The sequence below is a fragment of the Dermochelys coriacea genome, chromosome 22 (assembly GCF_009764565.3).
Source record: "Dermochelys coriacea isolate rDerCor1 chromosome 22, rDerCor1.pri.v4, whole genome shotgun sequence".
Taxonomy (NCBI): Eukaryota; Metazoa; Chordata; order Testudines; family Dermochelyidae; genus Dermochelys; species Dermochelys coriacea.
This window is the reverse complement of record NC_050089.1, coordinates 16,413,519-16,441,070: the sequence shown is the minus strand read 5'-3', so window position 1 is coordinate 16,441,070 and position 27,552 is coordinate 16,413,519. Positions and strand designations below refer to the sequence as shown.

Genomic DNA, 27,552 nt, shown 5'->3' with positions numbered 1-27,552 from the left:
CAGCCTGGATCACAGTGCCTGTGCTCCTCAGGCTGACTTGCCTGCTAGCCTTTGCCTTTCACTTCAGTGGCTCCAGCAAGTGGCAGCCCCCGGGCCATTAAATCTGGGTCATTTTTAGCCAGGGAAAGAACCTACCTCCTTTACATACACATTTCTTGAGAGAGAGGGGACTCAATTCATCACTCAACCCCCCCACCTCACCTCCTCTGGGCTTGGCAGCTGTTGGCATTTATTTTTCTAAAACAGCGATGCCTGCCTTTTACCTGTGGCCAGGATGGTATTTTCCAAAGGGGTCCAGGAATCCTCCATCTAGAGTTTATTATGCGTGGTTAAAGCTCATTAAAGCCTTTGTTAGCAGAGCTGACTGACAAGGAGAGTGGATTAATATTAGAACACCCTGTCAAAAGTGGTGAAAAGGCTGGATTGATTTTATAGGAAGTTTAGTCAGAGCTCTGTGTAAAGGCCTTGGGGGGTTACACTGCAGTGAATCAATCTCCTACATTAGCAAGTCCCTCCGGGAATAGTCAACTTCAGCGTTTATTACAGCCAAGGCTGCATTTAACAGGTATGGCATTCACTTTCTTCTCTTTGTTTATTTAAAAAAAATCAGTTTGAAATTGCAGCCCCATAGACTGTCAGCTGAGATAGTGCAGCTAGTGGTGATGGCGGACCATGCAAGTTGGGGGTGAAGGGAATAAAAAGCACGACTTGTTTGCTTAGTGCAGGACTTCATGCACTGGATGAAGTGTGGGATTTGCTCTATCTTACCTGACTCTCAACACTTCTGCTATTCCAGCCAGGGCCTTTACATATCCCTGGCAATACTTTTCTCTCCTATCTTGCAGCATCAAATTGTGATCCCATAAACAGTTCATCCAATGCACTTCAGTCAGCTCCCATTACTGTAGTCTTTGAGCTCGCCATGCACAGCTTTGCCAGTGTACCTGACTCCTGACCTGCAGCACTTCCTGCTATCCCAGTCCTCAAACCGGTACCATCAGCAATGAAGCTGGCAAGTGGATTATCCCAGGTCTAGGCAGGTGTAATGTGTGGGCTAAATAATCAGCCAGCTTTATTATGACCACGAGGCACAAAGTACCTATGTTTCCTGTTGACTGGAGTGCCTGGAACCTTGGTGATGTCACCTGTGCTCATGTGCCAGTGACTGGCAGCGATAGGCAACTTCCCAAACGTGTCTCACCTGAGATTTCACTGGGGTTTTCTGTGCTTGTTTTTCTTACATTTTGGTTTTGTGAGGGTTTTTTTCTGCTCCAGAAATGCGCCACATCCAGCTCCAATAGGCACCCAGGGCTCTTTCAATTGCTGGTTGAAAGGAAAATAGTTTCTGCTTTTCAAAGTCTTGTTTCCCCCGCCACACAGCATCCGTGGGTTAGACTGCCTTCCACATGGCTGCACAGACAGTTGTGTTTATTTCAATCCTCTTGATACTAGTTGTGAGCCCTCTCTTGTGCACCAAGGTTCCCCGCTTCCGAAGTTTCTGCTTAGAGATGCAATTTGCAAAAGGGCAGGTTCTCATGTTTCCTTTTTTTCTCTTGGTGCAAACCAAACCTTGGGGCCTACTTTTTATTTTGGGGTCATCTCATAATTTACCTTGATAGCTCTCATCCTGGTATCCAGGTGTAGTAAGATGAGTCCCTGAAACATAAACCCTTGTATAAGAGGCTGGTATGAGGCCTGCAGCCTGAAGTAAAGTAATGGTCAAGACCTTGCTAACATAAAGCAAAAGTTATGCTATGAGCCAGAGGGAGAGGCTCACAGAAGTTGGCAAAAAAGGCAGCTGCTAAAAGCACGTATACACATATAAGCACTAATAAGATAAGCATGTGCCAGGATGGCACCAGAACATCCTGGTATGAACACATCCCACAGAGATAACAAGGAACAGGCAGACCCATCCTAAAGACAGGGTCAAAAGGACAATATGATGGATAGACTTGTTGTTTTGAACCAACCTGTACCAGGGGAGAGGCAGCACCCTAATGCATAGAGGGGCTGTACCTCAATGCATCAGGAGTGATGTGTAACCTATTTGTACCTGTGCATGAGAATGTATCTTTGAGCAAAGGAGTATGTGTGGCACCTTAGAGACTAACAAATTTATTTGAGCATAAGCTTTCATGGGCTACAGCCCACTTCATCGAATGCATTCAGTGGAAAATACAGTGGGGAGATTTATATACATAGAGAACATGAAACAATGGGTGTTACCACACACACTGTAACCAGAGTGATCACTTAAGGTGAGCTATTACCAGCAGGAGAGCAGGGGGACGGGGATGGGGACGGGAACCTTTTGTAGTGATGATCAAGGTGGGCCATTTCCAGCAGTTGACAAGAATGTCTGAGGAACAGTGGGGGGGGGTGGGGAATAAACATGGGGAAATAGTTTTACTTTGTGTAATGACACATCCACTCCCGGTCTCTATTCAAGCCTAAGTTAATTGTATCCAGTTTGCAAATTAATTCCAATTCAGCAGTCTCTCCTTGGAGTCTGTTTTTGAAGTTTTTTTGTTGAAGAATTGCAATTTTTAGGTCTGTAATTGAGTGACCAGAGAGATTGAAGTTTTCTCCAACTGGTTTTTGAATGTTATAATTCTTGACGTCTGATTTGTGTCCATTTATTCTTTTACGTAGAGACTGTCTGGTTTGGCAGAGGGGCATTGCTGGCACATGATGGCATATATCACATTGGTAGATGCGCAGGTGAAGGAGCCTCTGATAGTGTGGCTGATGTGATTAGGCCCTATGATGGTGTCCCCTGAATAGATATGTGGACAGAGTTGGCAACGGACTTTGTTGCAAGGATAGGTTCCTGGGTTAGTGGTTCTGTTGTGTGGTGTGTGGTTGCTGGTGAGTATTTGCTTCAGGTAGGGGGGCTGTCTGTAAGCAAGGACTGGCCTGTCTCCCAAGATCTGTGAGAGTGATGGGTCGTCCTTCAGGATAGGTTGTAGATCCTTGATGATGCATTGGAGAGGTTTTAGTTGGGGGCTGAAGGTGACGGCTAGTGGTATTCTGTTATTTTCTTTGATGGGGCTGTCCTATAGTAGGTGACTTCTGGGTACTCTTCTGGCTCTGTCAATCTGTTTCTTCACTTCAGCAGGTGGGTATTGTAGTTGTAAGAATGCTTGATAGAGATCTTGTAGGTGTTTGCCTCTGTCTGAGGGACTGGAGCAAATGCGGTTATATCGTAGAGCTTGGCTGTAGACAATGGATCGTGTGGTGTGGTCTGGATGAAAGCTGGAAGCATGTAGGTAAGTATAGCGGTCAGTACGTTTCCAGTATAGGGTGGTGTTTGTGACCATCGTTTATTAGCACCGTAGTGTCCAGGAAGTGGATCTCTTGTGTGGACTGGTCCAGGCTGAGGTTGATGGTGGGATGGAAATTGTTGAAATAATGGTGGAATTCCTCAAGGGCTTCTTTTCCGTAGGTCCAGATGATGAAGATGTCATCAATGTAGCGCAAGTAGAGTAGGGGAATTAGGGGACGAGAGCTGAGGAAGCGTTGTTCTAAGTCAGCCATAAAAATGTTGGCATGCTGTGGGGCCATGCGGGTACCGATGGCAGTGCCGCTGATTTGAAGGTATATATTGTCACCAAATGTGAAATAGTTATGGGTGAGGACAAAGTCAAAGTTCAGCCACCAGGTTAGCCATGACAGTATCGGGGATACTGTTCCTGACGGCTTGTAGTCCATCTTTGTGTGGAATGTTGGTGTAGAGGCTTCTACATCCATAGTAGCCAGGATGGTGTTTTCAGGAAGATCACCGATGGATTGTAATTTCCTCAGGAAGTCAGTGGTGTCTCGAAGATAGCTGGGAGTGCTGGTAGCATAGGGCCTGAGGAGGGAGTCTACATAGCCAGACAATCCTGCTGTCAGGGTGCCAATGCCTGAGATGATGGGGCATCCAGGATTTCCAGGTTTATGGATCTTGGGTAGCAGATAGAATACCCCAGGTCGGGGTTCCAGGGGTGTGTCTGTGCGGATTTGTTTTTGTGCTTTTTCAGGGAGTTTCTTGAGCAAATGGTGTAGGTTCTTTTGGTAACCCTCAGTAGGATCAGAGGGTAATGGCCCACCTGGATTATCACTACAAAAGGTTTTTTCCCCCTGGCTCTCCTGCTAGTAATAGCTCACCTTAAGTGATCACTCTTGTTACAGTGTGTACGGTAACACCCATTGTTTCATGTTCTCTGTGTATATAAATCTCCCCACTGTATTTTCCACTGAATTCATCTGATGAAGTGAGCTGTAGCTCACGAAAGCTTATGCTCAAATTTGTTAGTCTCTAAGGTGCCACAAATACTCCTTTTCTTTTTGCGAATACAGACTAACATGGCTGCTATTCTAAAACCTATCCCTGAGTGGACGTCTTTGTCTGGCCTAGGGAGCAGTGGCCACTCCCGCCACTGACTGAGCCAGTCCATTGTCAGGGAGCACATATGTATTAGCAGAACTGTAGACATCTAATCTGGGGAACTAGAGACTTTCATTTGACAATAAACCTCGCTGGGTACCTTTGTACCTTCTTAGAGCCTGTGGGCATTGGGCAGTTTGCTCAAGATCTGCTGAGCCAGCTATCTGTGCAGAACTAGGATAGCACACAGGGAGAACTCACACGCACACAGCCGACTGGTATCATTGAACAGAGCAGAGCACCACATTGGTGGCGTCTGATGACACCAGGTAACAAAAATAATACATGTAGAGAAACATCTTGCATCTGGGGATCTCAGAGAGCTTTTACCACATTAATTAAACAGTCCCACAATACCCAGGGAGGGAGTTATTGACATCCCTTATATTGATATACCCTTTTTCTAGGTACATTCTTCTCTTCTGACATCTTAATGTCTGGATTCACTTACCTTCACTTAACCTCTGTAGGTCAGTTTCCGAGGGGATGGGGATGCATAAGAGCTGGTTTGACTCCCCATGTCCTTCACAACTGAGAAGTGTGGCTATGAGATGCTAGTGTTGCCTGATCTATTGGTTCAGTATTAATTACTTTGATTATTTAGAATTCCCAATTAACACTCTGAAATTTGGTAGGTTCTCATCCCTAGATCAGGCCCCAGTGGTACCCAAATTACTGTTCAGCTGGGCATGTCCTTAGCCTATTCAATATATTAACTCATTAGCATATGTCAATTAGTTACCATAACTACCTGCAGTTAAACATCTGCTGATGTTGTCCTCCAAAAATACCCTAAAGCTGATACAAACTACCTTCTTGTGGTTACCTGTCAGCACTTGATGCTCAATTTCAACACTTGTGATAACTACAAAACAAGCAAAACAAAATCTTATGACTTAAGGTCATTTTTAGTTTACTTACTTGTGCCAAGCCAGTTCAGCAACTTTCGTCCTACTCAGCTGTTTGGCCTCATACTTAGGCTAACTGCTTAAGCTACCTCTTACAAGTCTAGGCCTATAGGTCTCTTGTATTTCTGCATTATTATTCTTATCTTCATTTAATAATTAGCACATGGGGTGCACTAGTGCAAGTGAGTGGAGAGTTCTGATTCTGTAGCATTTTACACCCATTTTCCTGCACTTTGCATAGAGCAGGTGAGAACCACACTATGGGGTACAAGCTGCATGGTGGTAAGTGAGTGATAGTCACCAGATAGTCTAAAGTGGTGGGATACAGTGTAAGCCAAACCAATTTAAATGCCCTCTAGGCCTATTAGACTCCTTAGACTGAACACATTTAGAAGTTTAAAGATTAAAAGGTAATTATGCTTTGAAAAGCAACTCTGAAATTTTTTTTTTTTTTTACTGACTATGGATCAAATGTACTCAGTTTGCAAGTAAAAATAATTTTCTCTTCCAATAGCCAGTGCCCCTGGAAGAGGAGAGTTGGACTGGGCTCTTTTGGGCATCATCACTAGTAATAAAGACCCTGTACTGAAAATCAGTGCACCGGTCTGATGGTGCTGTGCAAGCCAGAATAGAATCCAGCTTACTTACCTGCAATTAGCAGTGGAAGAAAGGTTAGGAAGAGGGGCGTATGAGGCATGTTGACACTTGCTTTCCTTAGAATACTTTTGAGGAAAATTGCAAATGTCTCTGCCTACTAAGATCTGTATTTGATTGATTGTATCCCGTCAGCCTTTGTATATCGCTTTTATTTTTAGATAGCAATTCTCTTCAGACAAGGGACGGTGTCTTGATATGCATTTGCCCAGAGCCTAGTACAATGGGCTCCCTGTTTTGACCAAGGCCTCTGACCATTTTGATGTTTAATAAGAATAAGAGGCTCTTCCCTGCTGATAAGTCATTACTACTTCCATCTTCTATGTGTAAAGACCCATTTACTTTACGTTTGTACAGCACCTGCCATGAGGGGATACCACCCTGGTTGAAACCTCTAGACACTAGCACGGTATCAGAGTTAAATACGAATGAGAAGCCAGCAGCTCTGATTTGGAAGACAGCAGGGAGCAGCACTGTTGAGTAACAAGGCTACATTTTCACAGAGTCACTTCTCTGGACCATAACTATGCTTGAATCAGGATTATAGAAATAGTCAAGAGACCAGCCAGAATCAGAACTGAAGAGTCCTGCCCCCACTCTGAATGGGAAAATTACACAAGGGGCTGTATCCATCAGCCAGGTAGCCTGAGACTCCATGCACAGTGGAAACAGAAACCATTCAAAAGGCAGTCAGAAAACTAGTACTGAACTGGTTCCCCCTGACCCTAGGTGAGGCCAACGTACAAGTTAACTCTCGGAAGTCGCAGCAAGCAACTCAAATCATAAATCTTGCCAGGAATTAGACCAAGTTGCCTTGTTTCATTCCCTCCCCCGTGGTAAAGGACCCCTCCATCTCTGGTCTGGCATTGGGTTGGAAGTGATAGAGATGGGAGAGAGATTTAGCAACCACCATGCAGAACAGGCTGGCTCAAAGTGAAGCAAGCTCCCAGGTTAAAAACAGCTGGGATTGAGCGGAGGGAGGTGGATGTTTGCTGCTGAAAAGTCACAGGACAGAGGGAGGGAGCGTGTGTGTTCGGGGAGGAATGGGCGGTTCAGGGAGAACTCGCATAAATGTCACCATCTCTGCTCAGCAGGGGGAAGGTTGGGAGAGGTTCTGGGGTGGAGCAGCCCCAAGCTGCTGGCCCCAGGCTTTGCTGGTGGTGCAGTGACGGGCTGCTTGGTGCTGATTTTGGAGGGGGCAGTTGCCATACCATGATCCACTCTTCATGCACCCGGGAAGTAATTCACAGCCTCATAAAAACAAATTAAAGATCAAACTTGTCACGCCAGGGTGGCAGCTTGCAGAGCAAATTTAAGGGTGGGGTGAAATCAGATTCAGAAATGAGGCGTCAGACACAGCACGAGGGAGGGACAGAGTGAAATTACAGCAAGCAGAGGACAAACAGTCCCGCAGACTATTAGGAGAGGCCCCACGCTGACTGAATTCTCTTTAAACCAAGTACAGAGAGTCTTTCCTTCTCTGGCCACCTGCCCCTGTGGGCGAGCAGATACACAGATGGGAATGGAGGGAGAGAGAGATTTTTCCAATATGCCTGGTGATTTTGGGTCTTTTCATTTACACAACTTCTTGTGACATTATTTGGACCCCAATTTAAAATTTGCCAAGCACTTGCAGCTCTCCTGGACTTCAGCAGAAGTAGTTGGAGCTCAGCACCTCTGAAAGTCAGACCAACATATCGTACATTGCACCCTAAAACAAAGTCACCCAAAATGACTGGTTACTTTTGAACCACTTGGTCTGTCTATCTGTCAGCAGCCACTCTTGAAAACATGGACAAAATTGCATCTCTCAATGTCTCACTCTCCTTTTGTCCTCATGCATGTTATATTTGCATGCTGGCTATAACTCCAAGGACTTTAATTGGCCAACTGAAGAAGTTCCAGCTACGGATGAAAGGCTATAAATACGTATTTTGATATTAAACATCATTATTAGAAAACATCAATGTTTTATTGGCACGGCTGCTGCCTTCTGGCTGTTTGTTTTCCTCCTGGCTCAGCTGTGTGCATTCCCCTCTCCCTCAATCAAGTCAAAAGTCATGTGAAACTACACGGAAGGGCTTTTTCTGCCACTTTCTTTCATTTATTTACTAAATGGAACCATAGAAATTTAGGACTGGAAGGGACCTCGATGGATCATCTAGTCCAGTCCGCCCACCCTGTGCTGGGGCAGAATTAAATATTGTCTAGACCATCCCTGACAAGCGTTTGTCAAACCTGTTCTAAAAACCTCCAGTGATGGAGGTTCCACAACTTCCCTAGGTAATTTGTTGCTGTGCTTAAACTGTCCTGATAGGGAGTTTTTCCTGATGTCCAACCTAAACCTCCCTTAGTGCAATTTCAGCCCATTGCTTCTTGTCCTGTTCCTAGTGGATAAGGAGAGGAGTTTATTCTCCTCCTCTTTTTATAACAACAAAATAGTAGCTCTGCATGCAAACAGAAGGGGAAGGCTCCTCCTAGGAGGTTTAAAATAGCTTCAAAAAAATTGCCCCCATCTCTGTGCGCCTGAGTGCTGGGAGCTTGGCAGACAGAGCTTATGGGGAGAAAAGAGGAAGGGCATGTGTGTTAGTGTGCTCAATGGCAGCTGGTCAGTCACACCCTCAACCTGGAGAAAGGTCAGTGCTGTGCATGGACATCTTCCATCCCAGAGACAGACGCATCCCATTGGGTGTGCAGCCTGCAACAAACATGGGGTTGTAAGGTATAATACAGATAGGAGCCCAAACTGATGCCCTGGGTCCCCCACACCCAAAAGTTGAGGTTTGAATCAGAGCTTTGTGGCTCAGGCCCATCTCTGCAGCTACAGAAAGCAAAGGGGAGTCTTATGAATGAACAGTAAATAGCAAATGCCTGTTCACAATGCACAAACCAGCAGGGGTGACTTGTGCACATTTGTGAAGTGTGCCCTCTTAGACTACCTCTACCAGATGAGCTGGGGTGTGATTCCAGCTTGGGTGCATATCCCCGCATTAGTGGTCACCCAGCTAGTGTGAGTATACATAGCAGAACCAGCAATAGTATCCAGGTTTTCTGAATCCCAATCTAGAGTCCTATGCACTAAGCCACACTGCCTCTTTTGGACAAACTTCCCCAAAATAAGTCATCCATTAATCCAGAGGGACCCATCCTATGCAAAAAAGGAGAATTTGGGTTCTGTGATTCATTTAATCCTTGCTCTCTCTTCTGTGGCTGACAAAGCTGCAAATTGTGTTGGTGTTTTTTCAGATGTGAAATAAGCGTTAGTTTATGAGGAACTGCTCATTGCACTCAGGATACTGAATACTTGTGATTTATGAGAGCAGAGCTGAGCCTCTGTATCTCTTCCTGCTACTGGACTGTAGGGGTAAATCAAATCACCTGCAGCACACAGTCGTAGATTTGCCCCTGTAACTAATTTTGAGGGCACACAAGTGTCTGCAAACCATACTCCTTCAAACAAAGGCAGAGCGCTCCAGTCTCCATGCAGCCAGACTCCCCTTAGGGCCAGGTCTCGGAGAAAGGGCTACATAAGTAGCCCAGAATCCAGCGAGAGCACGTCTGCCCTGACTCATTTTTTTTTTCCTGGAGATTAGCCTGAATAGTCCAGTTCTTGTTCCACACGTGAGCTTTGCAGCTATGCTGCTCGTCGTGAGCACGCACCGACTGCGCTAACACTGCGGGTTTACAAATGGTCTGTTAAGATCTGCCACGCTGGAGGAAACCAGTTCAGACTGAGGCGGCGGCAGGAAACACAGAAAACACACAGTTCACAGCACACCAAGTTGAATTTGAGAGGGCTCCCCCCTCCTTCTCTTCTTTGGTCAGTTCAAATTATTTTTCTGCTGCTTGAGATCCTAGATGGTATCCCACCCACACCCTTAACATTTTGCTGGTCTCCTTTCCATTCTGTCAAGTCCAGCCCACCCCACCCCTTCTAAAGAGACAGGATGCAGAGAGACCAGAGTGGGGGCGGGGGGAGGAAAGAGAGAAGAGATGAATTCACAGGGCAGCAGGGGGTCACCTTATCCAGCACCCTTCTCTCCCATCAGTTCCTCACATTCACCCCTTGGGACAGAAGTGCCAACCAGCCAGTCAGCAAGATGTGGGGGGAGGAAGGTGCCTGCAGCGGCTGGGTCCTATGAGAGGCACCCTCCCTCCCACTTACTACAGCAGCAGGGAGAAACCTGAGCGAGACTGAGCCTTTGCCCACATGCTTCACAAACCACCTGCTGGACTAAACCACCTTAACAATTTTGTTGAGAACACAAAATAAACCCAGCAGTTCGACCCACTAAAATATTTATCCAGGATCTAAAAAATAAATTGATGGTCCCCCCCCCAGAGATGCACCCCCCTTTTTTGTGGCTTCATAAGCCAGATGCTTTTTATTCCTCCTTATCCTTGGTCATTGCTTTCAGATTTTTCATCTCTGCAACAGAAATTCCTTCCAACTTTCCCTTCTCTGTATCCCCCTCACTAATGCTCTTCACTTTAAAATGCTAATAATCTCTAGTAGTAAAAGGCTTAGAAGTGGTTCTAGAGCGTTGGATCTTTGGCCTGTGATCTGCTTTCATCTTTCAACTTTCAAATGTTACTTTAAATTTACTTTAACCTAGTAACATGCTTGGTATTCATAGGCATGCACATTTTGTATGTTGTGCACCAAGTCGCCCCAAATTCTAACGAGGCAGGGGAAAGTTAAACTTGTGGCCATTAACTTTTCCAGGTGTATCCATTTATTTATTTTTAACAGCGGCCAGGTTGGAAAAGGGGAGAGTGGAGAGACCCATGCTCAGAACCACCATTACTAGTGCTCTGCCCCCTGGCTTGCTAGACAAGATTTAAATATCCTACCTCTTCCCCTGATGGTGCAGAAATGTTGAATTACTACTTAAGATTTCTTGCTACAGGAGTTGTGCCAGAATGTATGCCATGTTCATTTCCACAGAACTAAGAGCGAGGACTATGGATGGAATCACTCATTGAGACCCCACTGGTAGGGTTCAATTATCTGCAATATGCTGTAGCTGACAACGGGAGGTTTTTTGCCCCTCGTACTCAGGTGCTTCCAGCAGGTGCAGTCTGATTTTTTTCCAGGACAATCAGGGCTATACTTTCCACAAGTCAGAAGAGAGATGCAGAGGGTGTAGGAATAGCCCTCAAACCAATAATCTCTAGCCAGGATGACCTCACATGGGGGTTTCAGAAAGGTAGGAAGAGAAGCCATGCCTCCTTCCCCTATTGTAATTACACTTGTGCAGAAAATTACTTTGAAAACCATCACTGGTTCAAAAGCTGCTCGGGACTGCCTGGTCTTCAGTTACTGTTGGATGCCTGAGCAGTGGCACAGATGTAATAGCCTTCCTGATGCCGTTATAACTTAGCCTGCCAGCCTTTGCCAAGAGGCCAAGGAAGCAAGAACACTAGACAAGTTTCAGACATTAGTGACTCTAATAAATCAGAGCAGGAATGATTGGATACTTTGTTAATGGATTCCCCCTCCCACTCATTGCATCCCTGCTCAGGCCACATTGCAGGCACAAAGACTGCCCCCCAAGGGGAAAGTGAAGGAGGGCTTTGCTGCGTTATGGTCTCCACTGGAAAACATACCCATGGAAGGAGAGTGCAGTGAGTGAGAGCTCCTGTTGGCATCCGAAGGGGAGCAAGGCTAGTCACCAAGCTGTTTGCTGCAGGATGGCCCATTGCTTGTGGTGCTGGATAATACTCATGAAGTTGGGAGAAGCCTACCCAGAATTAGGAGACAGGCAGACATTGCTGTGTACCTCATGCCGATTGCTCCAGCCTCGGAAAATCAACTGCAAATAGGGATATACTCCAAAGACAAGGCCACTTTTCTTTCAGCGCTTCTGGAGACATCCAGCATTGCCAGCTCTCAACACATGATGTTTTCCACAAATCCCCAGCTTGTGCCCATAAGGGATTACACATGAAGCTTTTTAATTTTACAAAAGCTTTCGTTTTGCAAAACCAGATGTTTGTCAGCTTTGGTGTATGTTTGTACAGCACCTAGCCCAATGGGGTCCTGATCCATGACTCTGGCACCTATGCACTATAGAAATACAAGGAATAAGAATAACAGTCCTCATGCTTGCAGAGAAAAGCTTGAAATTGTGACCCTGAAGCTCAGAAACAAGAAGGCAAAGAAAATTTTTTTTTTTTAAACCCTCAGTATTTTTGAAGATTTGTTCTGGCAGTAATGGGCATCCCACAAGGATGCAGCTGCTTTCATGGATTTCCTTGCAGGGCTGGTACAGAGTCTGGGGGAGAAGGGACCAGAGCACAAAACCGTGGGGTTTGAGTGTTTATTGCAATCCAACAGTTTGTTTTGGCGCTATTGCATTTTTGCAAGGTCTCTCCCTATCTGCAGGTCAGCTGCCTTTTTGGGAGGCAGACCCAATGCCGTACCAGTTAATCATCATAGGGCTTAAGGCCAGAGAATTCCACCCAGCATTGAGCCCCGTGTTATTGCAGAGAGAGCACGGTGTAAGTCTAGCTCAGGAAGCTGTTTACTCTCGTTGTTTTTGTTGTTTTACTTCATGTAAATCAAAAACCACTGAGAAAATGCCTGCTCCGTGCACACGGGGGTGTGTGCACAAAACGTAACAGGAGTAAAAGGGGAGAAAGGCAGGGTCATGAAGGAGAGAGGGGAACCAGACTAAGTGGAGGAGAGGGAAAGGGAAGCAGGTGGGAGACCGCTGAAGGCTGTCCAAAAGAGCGTATGTAAATGCATGCAAGCAGCAATAGGCTCACTGTAAGTTAACCCTGTGCTCCTCCTGGGAGCTGACATTTTCCCTAGTTTGAACAACATCTGCGCCTCACTGAGCTTGAAGAAAGGCGAATGATGTGCCACTGGCTGCAAGGCTGAGTTTCTGCAGTGCATTGTATGAGGAGCAGAAAAGCCCATTGCTGTCAGATCACGTGAACACACAATACATATCTGCCTACACACCTAAAGATGAACACACATGCACACACAGTTCTCCCCATACACACACCCCTAGTACTGCTGTAGAGTGAGGGAACATTTCTATATGGACTAGAGTGATCAGGGAGACTTCTTTTAGCTTCTCCCTAGAGGACCCCAAACCTAGGCCACTCCTGTCCCAAGAAGAAATGTGCTGTTTAATATTTAAACCCAAATGGCCCAGACAAAGCTGCTTTTCTTTTTTATTCTTTTAATTAAACACCAATTAAAAAGTGAGAGAAGCACTAACCACTTAAACCCACACTACACCCAGGTTGCTTAGTTGGTGCTGTTATGGGCTAATTAGATCCTTAAGTGATCATTTGAAATTCCATATCAAACAATTCATAATCTAGAGCAAAAGGAGGGGAAAAAACCAACAAAAACAAACTAGACTGCAACAAGAGGAAGGTTCCCCTGCCTGTCTTTGTGTCTGTGCTATTTATAAAACCCCAGTCATCGATCGTACTAGCTAGGCACAAGAGAGTTACAAACATAAGCGAAAGAGGCCTCTGCACTTGCTTTTCCTCTAATATTTATATGCATCCAAAAATCCATCTGGAGATTCCCCTCCCCATTGGGGTAGGAGCATATTTCACTCCTGCTCCCAGCTCTAAATTGCTTCCAGATGACTCAATTATTTTACACATCTGCATGGTAACATGCACAGCATCTTCGCTCTGCAGGGGACAGACCTTGGGCAGCTGTTTGGCAGCTGGAATGTTAAAACCAAAGATCCTGGGTTCTGCCTCCCTGCTGCTTATTAGCTGTGTGAACTGATAAACTGCTTGGACGCTTGTCCTGACTCTGCAGCTCATCTGAGCCTAGGAATACAGTTTTGTGTGGCTCACAGGGTCTCTACTACATCTACACATTAACCTGCTCTATACATAGGAGACAGAGCTGGGAAGAAAGATGTATTTTGTAGAGCTGGTAAAACAAACAAAACTTTCCTCCCCCACAGAGAATTCTGAACATTTTGTTCATTTGAAGCTTCTTATTCAAATGTTTGGATTTTTCATGAGAGATTTCTAAGCTAAGTGAAAAACATTTTTGTTTCATGTCTGTTCAAAACAGGAAATGTTTTTGGTTTAATTCAAAAACTGACATTTTCCATTTCATTTTGGAATTTCCTGTTGAAAGATAAAATACAAATACATATATAATATAGTAATGCTCCCCCAATGGTTTCCCTGGGGGAAAAAAAGGTTTTGATAGGTGGGCATTTTTTCAGTAGAAACATTTCAGCCAAGCTCTAGTATTCTGTGAAATGCAGAAACAACATAATGTGCATTTTTGTGAAATTACCTGCAGCACCTTAAGTGTCAGGGTTGTCTTAGTTAGAGCAGGACTCCTGGGTTCAATTCTTGGTTCTGTTCCTCACTCACCTGTGTTGCTTTGGGCGAGTCCCTTCACCATAGGGCGTCTCAGCTGGATCTTCTATAAACAGAGAAAATGATATTCACCTACATGGCAAAGGACTGTGTGGGTTTTAATTATTTAACTCAGTGTGCTCCTGGCCCATGACTAGGACATTTAGGTACTATGAAAAGGAGTACTTGTGGCACCTTAGAGACTAGCTCTAATAAATTTGTTAGTCTCTAAGATGCCACAAGTTATCCTTTTCTTTTTACAGATACAGACTAACACGGCTGCTACTCTGAAACCTAGGTACTATGGTAACGCAAATAAGGAGGATATAATGCATGCTGAAGTGTACTGAGATCCTTGGCTGGAGGTCACAGTGCCATACATATCACAACTGCAGTGATGTGACATCACTGAGTATCACTGGGGAAACTGTAAACCCTGTATGGTTAAGCTGACTGGCAGCGTATTTCCCTGGAAATGCCCTTCTCTTTTAAAGCCAGGACTTTGCTAGCAATGGTGCTGTAATACACTAAGGCATTGTGGATGGAGATGGGGTTCTTCGTTTTGGGGCAGGAATAAATCTCTGGGTTTCTACGGGCAGGTGCTCTGAGTTAGCCATTTTGGGGCTGAGCTGAGCAATACCAGTGTTTGTTTCCCTGTTGGCCAATCTCTCAGTAGACTGAGATGATCCTACAGTAAATTCAGGCCATTTCAACTCCATATCCCTCACTCCCCCACTGGAAGCAATAGCCGTGTGACTGGAGTGGCACAAGGTGTCAGAGTACATGAAGTTCCTTCCTGGGGCAAGGATGGGCCTGGCCATTTTCTGGGACCATTTCAAGCCCATCAAAACTTCATTTACTTTCTCCCTCAAATCACATTACCATGGGAAAGTGCTGCCCTCCAGCTGAACTCTGAGACTGCACCTCCCCAGGATCTCTCTCCTGTCACAGCCCAGAGGCCAAGGTAGCTTGGCCACTGGAGCGGGCTTACAACGTTGTAGATCAGAACCTGAATGCTCAGGTTTGTGTGCCTTGTCCCCTGTGCTGCAGGAGAGCAGTGTCTAGAGAACAATATGTTAATTAGCACTGGCTGTTCAGCTCCCACCATGATCAATTCAACCAGTGCCTCTGATGCCTTAACATTTGACAGACTACTCTATTCCCCTCTGCAAGATTGATTAATTATCAATGTCTACCTCTATGTGGCATGCAAAGGAGGGAGAGGGAGGAAGGGTGTTGTGGGCGAAGGAGATCTGTCTGAAGGGGATTGCCATGCTGTAGCAGATAGACTGTTTTACTGGGAGCTACCTGTGATGTGGTGGGGGTAGAGGTGGGGCTGTTCTCTCCTTTTAATGAGCGGAATCTGTCAGGTCCCCCTGCCTGGGAGAAAAGGGAAGATGGGTTAGTTTGCCTGAGATAACACACTGTGATCCTAACCAAAGGAGGCCAATGGCCCAAAGCCCCTATTTTTCAGTCATCGGTGCATCCTCACAGCTGCAAGCCACAAGTGCAGGCAAATGTCATGACACTTGTACAGAGAACAAACCTGATGCCTCTTAACCCAATGGACTGGGACCTTAGCACAGCTCCAGATTCATGAGCCTCATTACAGGTGTTGGCTGCTGCAGAGGGACAAAGGGCCGCCCTGTTCCTTGTGCCGTACATCATGAAAGAAAGGCCTGGTTTGCACCCTCGCAGCTTGCGCCAACAGCTGTGGAGATGGGGACTAGCTGCAAGTATAAACAAGGCCTAAGAGCAGACTCTGCTTTGGCACGGCTTTTTCAGCAGTAAATCTCAAAGCACTTTACTGAGATGGGCCCCTTGGCCAACCCTAACTGGAGCCCAAAGACGGGAAGTGATTTGCTCAAGGTCACACATCAGGTCAGTGACACAGCTGAGCTAGGACCAGTGTCCAGACTCTCAGCCCAGGCTCAAGCCGGCAGAGTGGCAGCATCTCTTTAGCAAGCACGATCTACTGGGGGAAGGCTGTAGGTGGCATGAAATCATTAGTCAGCATTGCCGACGCTTGTGATTTATCACAAGTCTCTCAAAATCTGGGGCTTTTGTTAAAGACCAGCTCCAGGCATCATGCTATCCTGTCAGAATTTCAACTGTCATTTAAAGTAAAAAGTAAGTTTATAACCCTTCTGGTTGTGGGGGAAAAAACCTCTTAAACACAAAAGCTCAGGAAGCAAAAGGCAAATCACAAACCCCACATTGTAGTTAAAAACAACAAACGTTTGTTAAGACAATCTCTTGACTTTTATAGGTGTGAGATTGGCAATACTTGCACTGGAAGATGGATTACCAAAGTTTAACAATACCAGTTGGGGGGACTGGAGGAGAACAGGCAGCTCTGATTGCTGGGATACAAATCTTGGATCACGTTCCACGGGCAGCCAGGCTGGTCTCCTTTGCATCAGGATGTTTCAGGGAAGAAAAACCTCCCCTTTTTGTACCCACAGAAAATCCCTTCACCTCTCTGCTTCATACCCCCAGCCAGGCTGCAGAAAAAACGCCTGGGGCATCCAGTCAAAGCCTACCCTGATATGCCTAACCTTGCCCCTTCTGAGCTGCCAAGGTACCAGCAGCCCCAAGATCATGAGGACAGGGCTGTAAGTGATCAGTATACAGAGTCTTTATTAGTATTGGCTTGAGTATTGATGAAAAAACATTGTTTCAAACTTCAGACCTCATTTGCCTGCTAGGAAACAGCAAAGCAAGTGAGAGACTCTAAAAGGAGTCGATGCTCTCAGAGGCACATTTAGAATTCCAAGGCACTTGAAAGTGGGGCTGTGGTCTGGGGAAATCTGTTCCCAGTGCAGGTTTGTTTTTGCTGGAATTAGCTGATGCTTATTTTAAGCTCCTGTGGTTCACTATCATCTCCAAGTCAACCTCAATTCCCTCCCCCTCCCCTTCCATGAGGAAGCCACGATTCTGCCTCTGTAGCGGGGTGCATCAGATGGGCAGGACAGGCACAGCTGCGCTACGTAATGTGGACAAGATTAAATGCCAACAAGATTACCAGCTTGATTGCTGGAGCAAAGTTGCTCTCTTTAGTTGCATTTCAACTAAAACCAGGGCAGATGGTGGAGGAAAACTTTGGAAAGTTGTCGCTAATTTCTAGTGAAGGACAAACCTGACAGAGCCACGGTTCACTATGGCTAAACCTGCAAAAGTTTGGCTCCCCCACACCCTAAAAAAAAAAAAAGCTTATCTGAATCCTTAGGCCATATAGGCAGCAGTCTGTTTCCTGGCTGCTTGTCCTATGCCAGCACGTAGAGACCCTGCGTGGTGACATTGGGCAGCACAGGCTGCATTAGTCAGTCTGGGAGCTCCAGAGCCAGACACGACTGCAGGGTCTGTCTGTGTCAAATGGCCTCGCTGAGGAATCCTCTTTATATTGATTGCAACCAAGTCCTGGCACTGCTTTGCTGCCAAGGACCTTTACATCTTGGCTGTGCTGCTTTTCGTTCTCTTCCGCCTTCATCCCTCCTCCCAAAACAACCAACCCTGCCCCGCTTCTCCCTTCTAGGCCTCTTCTGCCTCCTCCAGACCAAGGGACAATGCAAAAATATTGGTGCTTGAACTTTATTCCCAGTACAACACAGGAATGGATATTTGGTGGCCCAAGTGACAGGAGTTTGGCACACCTCATTCCAAGTGTCCACACCACTGGCAGCCTTGTTGGCTGTTCTCAGCAGAGGCCAAGAATTAAGTGGACCACTGAGAATGAATTAGTAGAGGAGATGCTTCCAAGTGAGCAGCTGGACCCACCGGCAGGCAGCAGCGTGTGTGGAAAGCCAACACAGTTCATCCTCCCATGTGGTACCTGTTCTATGGATACAAGACACCAATCCCTCAGGTTGTTATCCTGGCACCTTTTACCAGCATAAAATTCACTTAAAACAACAGAGGTGGCTCATCTGACATGTTCAGCATCCTCTGATCTACAAGGGAACTTCTGCCAGGCCTGGCACAAGATGGAAGGAACAGGTCATTCTGCCAGGGGGCTCAAATTTGAATCTGGATACCAGTAGCTGAATGCATAGCTCACCCATTTCTCCCTCCTCTGCCCTAGACACCTGCAATGAAACAAGCTGCCAGCTCCCAGGATGAGATACGGATGTTTCAAGTTCCATTGTTCACTCTATCAGCAGTGATTTAAGGCTTCGTCAGATGCGCCCCTCAATTAAAAGGTAGCTAGACAGCAGCAGGCACCAGGAACACAGAATATTAATTCCAGATGGTCCTGGGAGACGAACAGTCAAAATGAGAAATGCCACCGTGAGGGAAATCCATTTCAAAGGGCAGCTCAAGAGGAGGAGAGAGATGTTTTTGCCAGAGTCTTTTATGCTTTGTTTCAGAATAATTCCCCTATGTCCTCAGCCCTTCAGCTGAGTGGGGACTTGATGCATATGTTCACATGTTCTTCCACCACTGTAGTAAATCCATTTCTTTGAGAGGCTGTACCTAGGTTGACAGAAGAATTTTTTCATCAACCTAGCGCTGTCTAAACTGGGCTTAGTCTCTTGGGGGTGTGAATTTTTCATACCCCATGGTGATGTAGCTAGGTCGACCCCACTTCCTAGTGTGGACCAGCCCTCCGACACTAAGAATCTTCTGTACAAGAGAATCCCCTTCACTCTTTCCCAGGGCATGACTTGACAGTACACATTAGCTTCAGAGCTAGGTGGAAAATGGTTTTCCCATCCCATGAACATTCTTGAGATCAAAATTTCTCATTTTTAATCAGGACAAAGTCTAAATCTCAAATTTTCAAAAATCTGAAAAAATCTGTTTGGGTCAGTCAATGCATTTCATTTCAACTGGTCTTTATTAACATTTGTTTGCCATCATTTGGTTAATTTTAGAAAATTTTGAACTGGAAAAATCAATTTTTTTGTTTTATGTTGAAACAAAATTTACAATTTTTAAACTTTTCAAAAGTTTTAATCAAATTTGTCAAAACCAACGCTTTCCTACAAAATTCTCATTTTGATGGATCAATATTTTACAATAAAAGGTTTTGGTGAAAAACTCCCAACTAGCTCTAATTAGCTCCTCTGGGCTCCAATGCTCAGATCTAGTTTAGGATTCAGGTTCAAAGCAAAAATCTGAACTCATTTTCTCTCTTGCATTTGTCAACACCAAACTGCAGCAATCTCTCAAGCCAAACATGTCTCCACCATTTTGAATTGTGGAAATCTCAAAAGGCTAGCTCTTCTCATGAGACTTCCACCACCTTGGCCTCAAATTCTGAGGGAACAAATTCTCAGTTAAGCCTTCTCTGATTTTTAAACCAGTATGAAACAAACTCACTTCGGATGGATTTTGCTCTGGGAATTCAGATCCAACTCCCATCACGTGCTGAGATCCAAAAGGGTTAGGGTAGAAGTTTTGGTCCCTTCCTAGTATATAACTAACCATAGAACCACCACGAATTCACACTATCTGCTAGGAGAGCCATTGCAATTTGCAAAATTGGGACCCGATTCAAAGCACACCAAAGTCAGTGGGACACTTTCCATTGTCTTTAATGGGTTTCTGGCTCAAGTCATTTGTGAATTGGTGAGCAAGTATAAAGATAAAACTCAGTATTGCTGCTTCCTCTGATATTGTTCATTAACTTAAGCAAGAGCAGTTGACTTGTAAGTGATGATACTTTATCATACACTAGTGAGTGTTCTATGGAAGAGCTTGTAAGTACTGTAATTGAAAACTCATCACAGCCCCTACTATGAAATCTCAGCTGAGAAGAGGGCTGAGAGCAGGGACAGGTGTCTTTGGGGAGTATAACTGGGCTTGTGGATCAGTGATATGTGAATTAGCAAGGCTCTAATGCATGTCCCCAGAGATGGGAATAGCTCCCTGGCTGTACCTGCCAAGTGGAGAATTCACCCCGCCCCCTTTTGGGTAACCCTAATAATGAATTCACATTAAAATCTGGATCGGGGGTCCATAGTGCAACAAATTCAACCAAAATTCACTTGAGAGACTAGGGGTGACTGCTGCTGCCAAGCTTGCTACGTAAAGTCCTATGGACTTCTGTTGCAAAGCCTCCACAGGAAGGGGCGTTGGGGCAGTACAAAGCATCACTATGGTGTTTTCAGACACCTTTGAGCCTTCTGTATAGCCCTGGAGCCGATAGTTACCCGGGTAAAGGCCTCTCTCTCTCTGGCATGTATGATCAGGTAATTAAAGATTCTATCATGATGCATACACACAAGAGGGGCAAATTAGGAATGGGCAACCTTAATTCTGGCATTTCCTAACTTCTGAGTGCTTGACTTTGAAACCCGAATGCTCTTTTAAGATGGGGGAAGTTTTTTGGACACACTACATATTTATATGGCACCAGCAATGTATTTTATCCAGCAGATCCATCTCTGTTTTCTCATCTCCTACGGGAAGGCCTCTTCTGCACTGTCTATTCCTTTTTATTCTTATTAGAAATTTCCCTACATTTAACAAAGCAGCTTATTTCTCCCTACAACTGGATGTACAGTGGGCTCCTGACTCAGCTGAGCTAGAGGGAGCAGCTGCTCTCACCATGCTCCTCCGCTTGCATCTAGTCTCTGCACAGTTTGGTGCCTGGAAATGTCAACTCCTCTTTCAGCCAAAGCCAAAGGCTCTGGGACCACACCACGCCAGCATCATTACCATACAGTTAATAAAAATAAGCCCTCAATAATGATGATAAACCCAAAATTAAATGCGATGCCAGGGGAGTAAAACAGAATGGATCCAGAGCCCTTGTCCTTAAACTCTTATTCCCTCCTGTCTCCTTCAGATGGGGGAGGGAAGGAAGAAGGGAAGGGAATTAGCATCTTAAACATTAGGAAAGGATTTTAACATAAAAAGAGAAAAGCTATTAGAGTGCAGTAGGAACAGACAGGCCTCTCTTGTGGTGTTCGACTCAGCCTTCTACTGGAGACACCACTTGGGTCTTTAAAGAGACACTCCTGAGCTGCTTGCTGCTGCACATCCCAGGTACTCATCTGTTTGTGCCTCTGAATATTTCAGGGATGTCTATATGCTGCTGAATTGCCAAAAGTACAGTACCAGGTACCACTGGATCTTTCATCTATTAAGCATTTATATCACACTTACTATTGACTGACTGCCCTGAACATCCTAAAAGCAGATACCTGAACCCTGTGCATTACACTAGATTGCCTTGCCACGTTGTGTTGCACTGCCGCACATCAATATTGAACTGAATCCTGATGCTCTGTCTCCCTGCACTGTGCTGGTGCATTTCAGTTTTATCTCCATCAGAGTGCAGCATGCACTTGCAGCAGGTCGCAACACATGTTACTGCAGGGCAATAGGCTCTCCTCTGGCATTATGCTGCAGGTCTCTAGAACTGAAGGATATCCCCGTGCACTCTCTCTCCCCCCACAGGATCCTACAGCAGAAAGGGCACTTCCGAGAGCTTGGAAGTTTCTAACCTGTCCTTTTATGCCTGAGTTTTGCAGGGTTCTGAACTGACACAGCTGGGCTTCATTAGCCCGCAGCTTCAGCACTCTGACTGCTGATTTGTTGTTGAAGCTTTGAAGCAAGCAGCCAGTGCTCAGTGACGGACTGAATGTTCCAAACCTGGGCCAGCTTCTACCAGACATCCCTGAAGTCTCTGATAGCCTCTCTTTGGGACACTGTTCTCTCCTGATGCCCCTTGCAGTGAAAACACCCCACTGACTCCTGCAGAAGGGATGTGGCCATGCTTCAGAGATGGGGGGCCTGCCTCGGAGTTGGGCGATATTGCTAGGTCTGTGTTTAGTGGAGACTGCTAAGAAAGCAAATCAGGGGATTCTCCATTTCTGTTTGGTTTTTCTTCAAGAAAGAGTAAATTCCCTTCATATCTGCACAAACGGGGCGTACAGGTTTAACTGCTGACTGGGACAAGCTCCAGGGATGTCAGCCACAGGCTGGAAATACTTTTTTCCTTTCATGTTGTATCAAGAGACTTGGAATTCCATGAAGGAATAACTGTTGCCCCTTCATGAACTAGCATCAGGTGTTTAATATCCTCTCTGGAGGCAGGTAGCCACCTTAAAGTAGAATAAATGTGGTATTTTTCCCTAAACTACAAGCTGCCAGTACAACTAAAGGATTTCCCAGCTCCTGAGCAGACAAAGTTCGGAGCCTTGGAGTGAGTTAGTTCCTTGCTAGGAGTGAAATAAGTGGACACAGACTTCAGAGATTCTTTCCTAGTATAATAAGTAATGTTATGATAGTGTGCATATCCCCATAAGGATCAGGGCCCCAAGGTGGTAGGTGCTGTCCAAACACATAGTAAGAGTATGGGATTAATCCTGTGTTCAGTTTAGCAGCTACCAGATTCTGGCCTTTCTGATCACTCTTTCCATCAAAACCAGTTGGCACAGGTGTCTGTCAAAATTACAGAGTTGGGTGCTGAAGTTCTCAATTTTGGACAGTTGTGTCCCTTCCCATCTACAGCTGTTTTACAACACAACCTTTTTTTGATTCAATAACTGTTTTGGGGGGTATTTTCCCTAAGGCCATGTCTACACTGGTAATTCACCAAATGAAGCTAAATCCACATAATCCTCTTTCAAAATGATTTAAGTGTGCCTACATATAGACTTCCATTGGTTTCACTAAATTGGTCCAATACCTGATTTCATTTAAACTGGTGTTGGTTTTACATGCAGACCAGCTCTTAAAAACAAGCAGCAAAATTCTGGCTCCATTTAATTCAGTGGGACCTGTGCCATTTACTTCAGTCAGGCCAGAATTTCATCCAAGCTCTTCAGAAAGTTAAAATTGGTACAGCTCCATTTAAGTCAACAGGATCTGGCCTAAGAAATGTAATATTAGCTAATTGGTTAATTCATTATCTGTTGCTAATGAACAGAAACTTCACAGGCATCTATTATCAACATTGGTGATGCACCTAATGCTGCACTATGTGGACCTGCAATACAGCTGCAAACAATTTATCTGCCAAGTTCCAAGGCAGATCAGAAGTTCCCCCAGGTGACAGCGATAAAGAAGGCAGGCTCCGAACTCAAGCTTGCTCTTGGAATTCAACAGCTTTTTGGCCCTACTGAGTCTCCTCCTGGCCTAAAGCTAAATAACTTTTGGTCTCCAGTTGTCGCCAGCCCTTCAGATTTCAGATCAATCCTTTCTGAAACTCAGAGCTGTAGCTAAAATGCTTTTGGAGTGTAACAGGATTTTTCACAGCCTACACAGTGGAGGCTAAAGTTGCTCATCACCTGCTGTTGTAATCTGCACCGCTAAGCCTCCAGCTCTATACAGAAAGCTTAACTTTGCTTTGCCTATTTGCGTTCTCTATTCCCTTGCATCCGGCAGCCATATTTCAGGGAGGAAATGCTAATCTTTTTTTCCCTGACTCCAGACAAAGGCATTTCAAATGAGAGACAAATTGCTGATTAAATTATTGGCTTTGAGCCTCATCTAGGAAGAGTCCAATTAAAGAAGAGTCCCTGTTAAAGGGAAGAGACATTTTCTGTGACTCTCACTGAGCACTGTCAAGAAAGAAACACACTCTCCTTTGCTAGGGGACTATATTTGTCTTAAGCTAAGAAACTGACTTGGTGGTCTCCAGTCTGATTCAGCTAACTTGTCTGATTCTCATCCTCAACACAAGGCTAAAAGTGTGTTTTTTGGGAGTGGGGTTAAGGCCCTGAACTGGGACTCTGGATATCAGGGTTCCGATCCCTGTTCTGCTCGTTATTTATTAATAATTATTATTTTATTTCCATTACAGTAATAACTGAGATTGGAGACCCATTGGGCTAGGTGCTGTATGAACACATAATTGGAGACAATCTCCACCCCAAAAAGCTTGCAATCTAAATAGAGTGCAGGGGGAGAAGAGGCATAGTGAGGGGAGGGGAATTGTGCATGGTTACACAGCAGGTCAGTTGCTGAGCCCAATATGGTATCTAGGTCTTCTGAATCTGAGTGTCCTAGCCACTAGACCATACTGCATCCTTCTCAGATTCCCTGAGTGATATGGGGGTAAGTCATTTTACCTCAGTGCCTCAATTCCCCATTGGCACAATGTGGACAATAGGTCAGCTTGTTTTTTTTTTTAATGGGGCAGGGACTGTTTTAGTATGTGTTTGTACAGCACCCAGCACAATAAGGCCCTGATCTTGTTTGGGGGCTCTAGGTGCTACCGTCATGCATTAAATAATAAACCTGTTCAAATGAGAAGAGGACGAGTCCTATTCAACCATTGGAACAGAAGGTTTCAAGTAGCCCAATCCATTCTGCACATTCAGCTTTCCTTCAGGAGCTTCCATGGCCAATGCAAGGGAAGCATTAGGGGTAACTGGAGTGATCTTTGATTAGTTGCATAGTGTAAATGCTATGATAGCAAAGCAACTCCCACGTTTCTTCATAAACCCAGTTCTCAGGCTGATTGTGTAGCAGTTCGTGCATCTTTCCATGAATCTGACTCATGTAAGCCTGGACAGATCGATGGTTCTGCTCAGGGGTGTTGATCCCAAACTTTTCCTTGGTTTCAATTATTTTTTTAAGCTATATTAAACCAGTGATGACAGTAAATCTCGGGGGCTGCAAACCAACACCGGAAACAAGGTTTGTGTGAATGCCCCGACAGCTTGAATCACCACAGACTGACACCACTGAATAAAAGAGCCTGCTGCCAATGTATGCCCTCAGGGCTCACCCCCCCAAAAGTTCTGAGGAAAATTCCTGCTAACTGATATCCCTATGGACAGATACGCAAAAGTTTGACCTGAACTCCCCAAAGTCTGATTACCAGATGTTTGCACAAGCCCCTGGCAAACTGGGATCTGTATTGATATTCCCTCGTGGGTTTGCACAAAATCCCTGTCCCTTGCCTGGCTCTGCTCCTGATCCTCTCCAGTGCATCGTTAACAGACTCAAAAAAATGTGTCAAAAGGAAAAGAAAATAGACTCTCTAGGGCCTGATTCTTCTCTGCTGTGTGTCTCTGCAACCCACTTGGAGTCCGTGGAATTGCACCTGCATAAATCTAGTGCAACATGGTGGAAAAGCAGGCTCTCTATCATCTGTACACTGCCAGCTGTTTGGGGCAGGGATTGTGATGCTCTCCACCTTTGGAAAACACCTGGCCCTACAATCTGAACAACCAACAATCATTGGATCAAATTCACCTCTGGTGCAACTCCATTGATTTTTCTCCCTGCAAAGCTGTAGATCAAGTCCATCCTCCTGCAATGAAGTTACTTCAGGGATGAATTTGACCCAGGGCATTCAGACTAGGAAAGCATCCAGGCTGAAGATGCTGGGATAGTGGAGGACTCTGACTTCATTAGATTCTATTATAAAAGGATGATATACCATCTTCACAGATGAACGCAACACTTAATGCAGAGGTTTGCTGGGGAGGAAAACTGGAGAGTTCTAGATGTTAGGTTTGTAGCTTTACAAAAGTACTTTCTTATGGAACCCCAAACAACCAAGATTAGACTGAATTAATATGAATGGGTGTTTCTTTTAATAAAGACTTCCAGCACAAGCATTTCATAAAAATGCAAATCACGGTTGAGATTTATAATTAGTAAGGATATGTGTGGAGCTAACAAATTATCAGCAAAGCCAAGCTCTCCACAGATAATTGCATAGATCTGAGTTCAGTGTCCCATCAGATCCTCCGAGCCTTACAGATGCCCGGCCATATGAAAGGAGTGCCAGGTAGCCAGAGTTCAGCGTCTCAGAGCTTTACTCACTACGTAACAAGAGGCAAGACTGGATGGACCACTGGACTTTTCAGCAAGGCAATCCTTCTGTGCCTGCATTTTTCTTTTCATTTGTAATATGGTAGCATCTAGGAGCCCTAAATGGGCTCAGGACCCCATGACACCAGGCAACACACACACACACACACACACACCCCTAGCAGAAAGACTATCCCTGACGCAAAGACTTTACAATCTAGTATAGCGTAAGCCATCAGAATTCATTCAGAGTAGCCCACTTTCCATTCAAGGGCTATTGAGTGTGTCAGCATTTCTGCCACTGCCTTGGAAATGAAGTCCTGGCACTGGAATACCCCTCTTCATAGCCTCCCCAGGCCAAACAGAGAACAAAGAGCTCTTGAGATTGCACAGAAGCCCCTCAAGTTTTAAGTGCAGGAACGCAAGAATAAGAGGAGGGGCAGACAGACCTCAGCTATGGCTACTGGTTCTCCAGACAGTCCTCAATACATCATACTGAAAAACACCCCTTCCCTTTCACCCAGCCTGGGCCATTACTCCCAAAGGAGACCCTAGTGCAATATTAGCTCCCTGATCATGGTCACCCAATGGGAGCTGAGTAGTTATTCATTACTAGCATTGCTTTCAAGTCTTTGGACTCATCTCTCCTAGGCCATGTCTGTATGTCCGCAGCAATGCATTGGTGCTGGTACAGCTGCACCCCTGCAGCGCGTGTGGTGAAAACACTCTCTGATGATGGGAGAGAGCTCTCCTGTTAGCATAAGGAAACCCCCCCCCCGCGAGTGGCTTAAGCTATGTGGGCAGGAGAAGCTCTCCCGCTGACAGAGCGCCGTGCACAAAAGCGCTTATGTTGGTGTAATTTATGGTGCTTGTGGGGTGAAATATTCACACCCCTGTGTGACATGAGTTTTACACAGTCCTTTGTACAAGGGGATCTAGTGGCAAACTCTCACAGGGTGCTCCACTCACCGCTGGTCTGGCGCCTGCTCTTGGTCACTCTGGGGATTAGCTCTTGAGTTAGATACCCCTTCCACAGTTTGCACACAGTTTTTCCTCTCTCTCTCTCTCTCTCTCAGGGCTGCAGCTCTTGCTCACTCCAGGACCCTCAGCATCTCTGTTGTGACTTAATCCTCTGGGGTACTCCACTTGGCTCAGTGTTCCCCCTTCTGGGGTACAGTCCCTCAGCAGTCCTAGGCAGTCATCCTATTCACTGCCTCAGTTCCTTGGTGGCTAGTAAGGGAACTCAGGCCTCCTCTCTTCTCCAGGTTCCAGTCCAGGGACCCTCAGTGTCCCAGTTCTGGGCTTCCTCTCTCTATCCCTTCCCCAGACTGCTTCCTACACTGTGGTTCCCTTTCTCCCTCTGGGTGTGCCAGTCGCAAGAATCCTCCACCCAAGGGGTGACTGCAGACTCTCCCTAGGGCCCCCAAACACTCCTCCCTCTTTCTAGGGAGTGACTACTACATGCATTCCTGTAGCCTG

The 27,552-nt window shown here is 45.5% G+C and overlaps 1 long non-coding RNA gene across 3 annotated transcripts; it reads right to left on the bottom strand.

Annotated features, from left to right (window-relative positions):
- Window positions 1-573: 573 nt before the first annotated feature.
- Window positions 574-27,552, bottom strand: LOC122457228. Of its 3 annotated transcripts, XR_006276686.1 has the most exons (4): window positions 27,043-27,552; window positions 15,549-15,732; window positions 14,288-14,416; window positions 574-1,656 (listed from the first exon to the last, which is right to left on the bottom strand). It is a non-coding gene; the product is annotated as an uncharacterized LOC122457228 (long non-coding RNA). The 3 variants fall into 3 exon arrangements; XR_006276688.1 differs by lacking the exon at window positions 15,549-15,732; XR_006276687.1 differs by lacking the exon at window positions 15,549-15,732 and having other exon boundaries at window positions 14,288-14,419; window positions 27,043-27,546.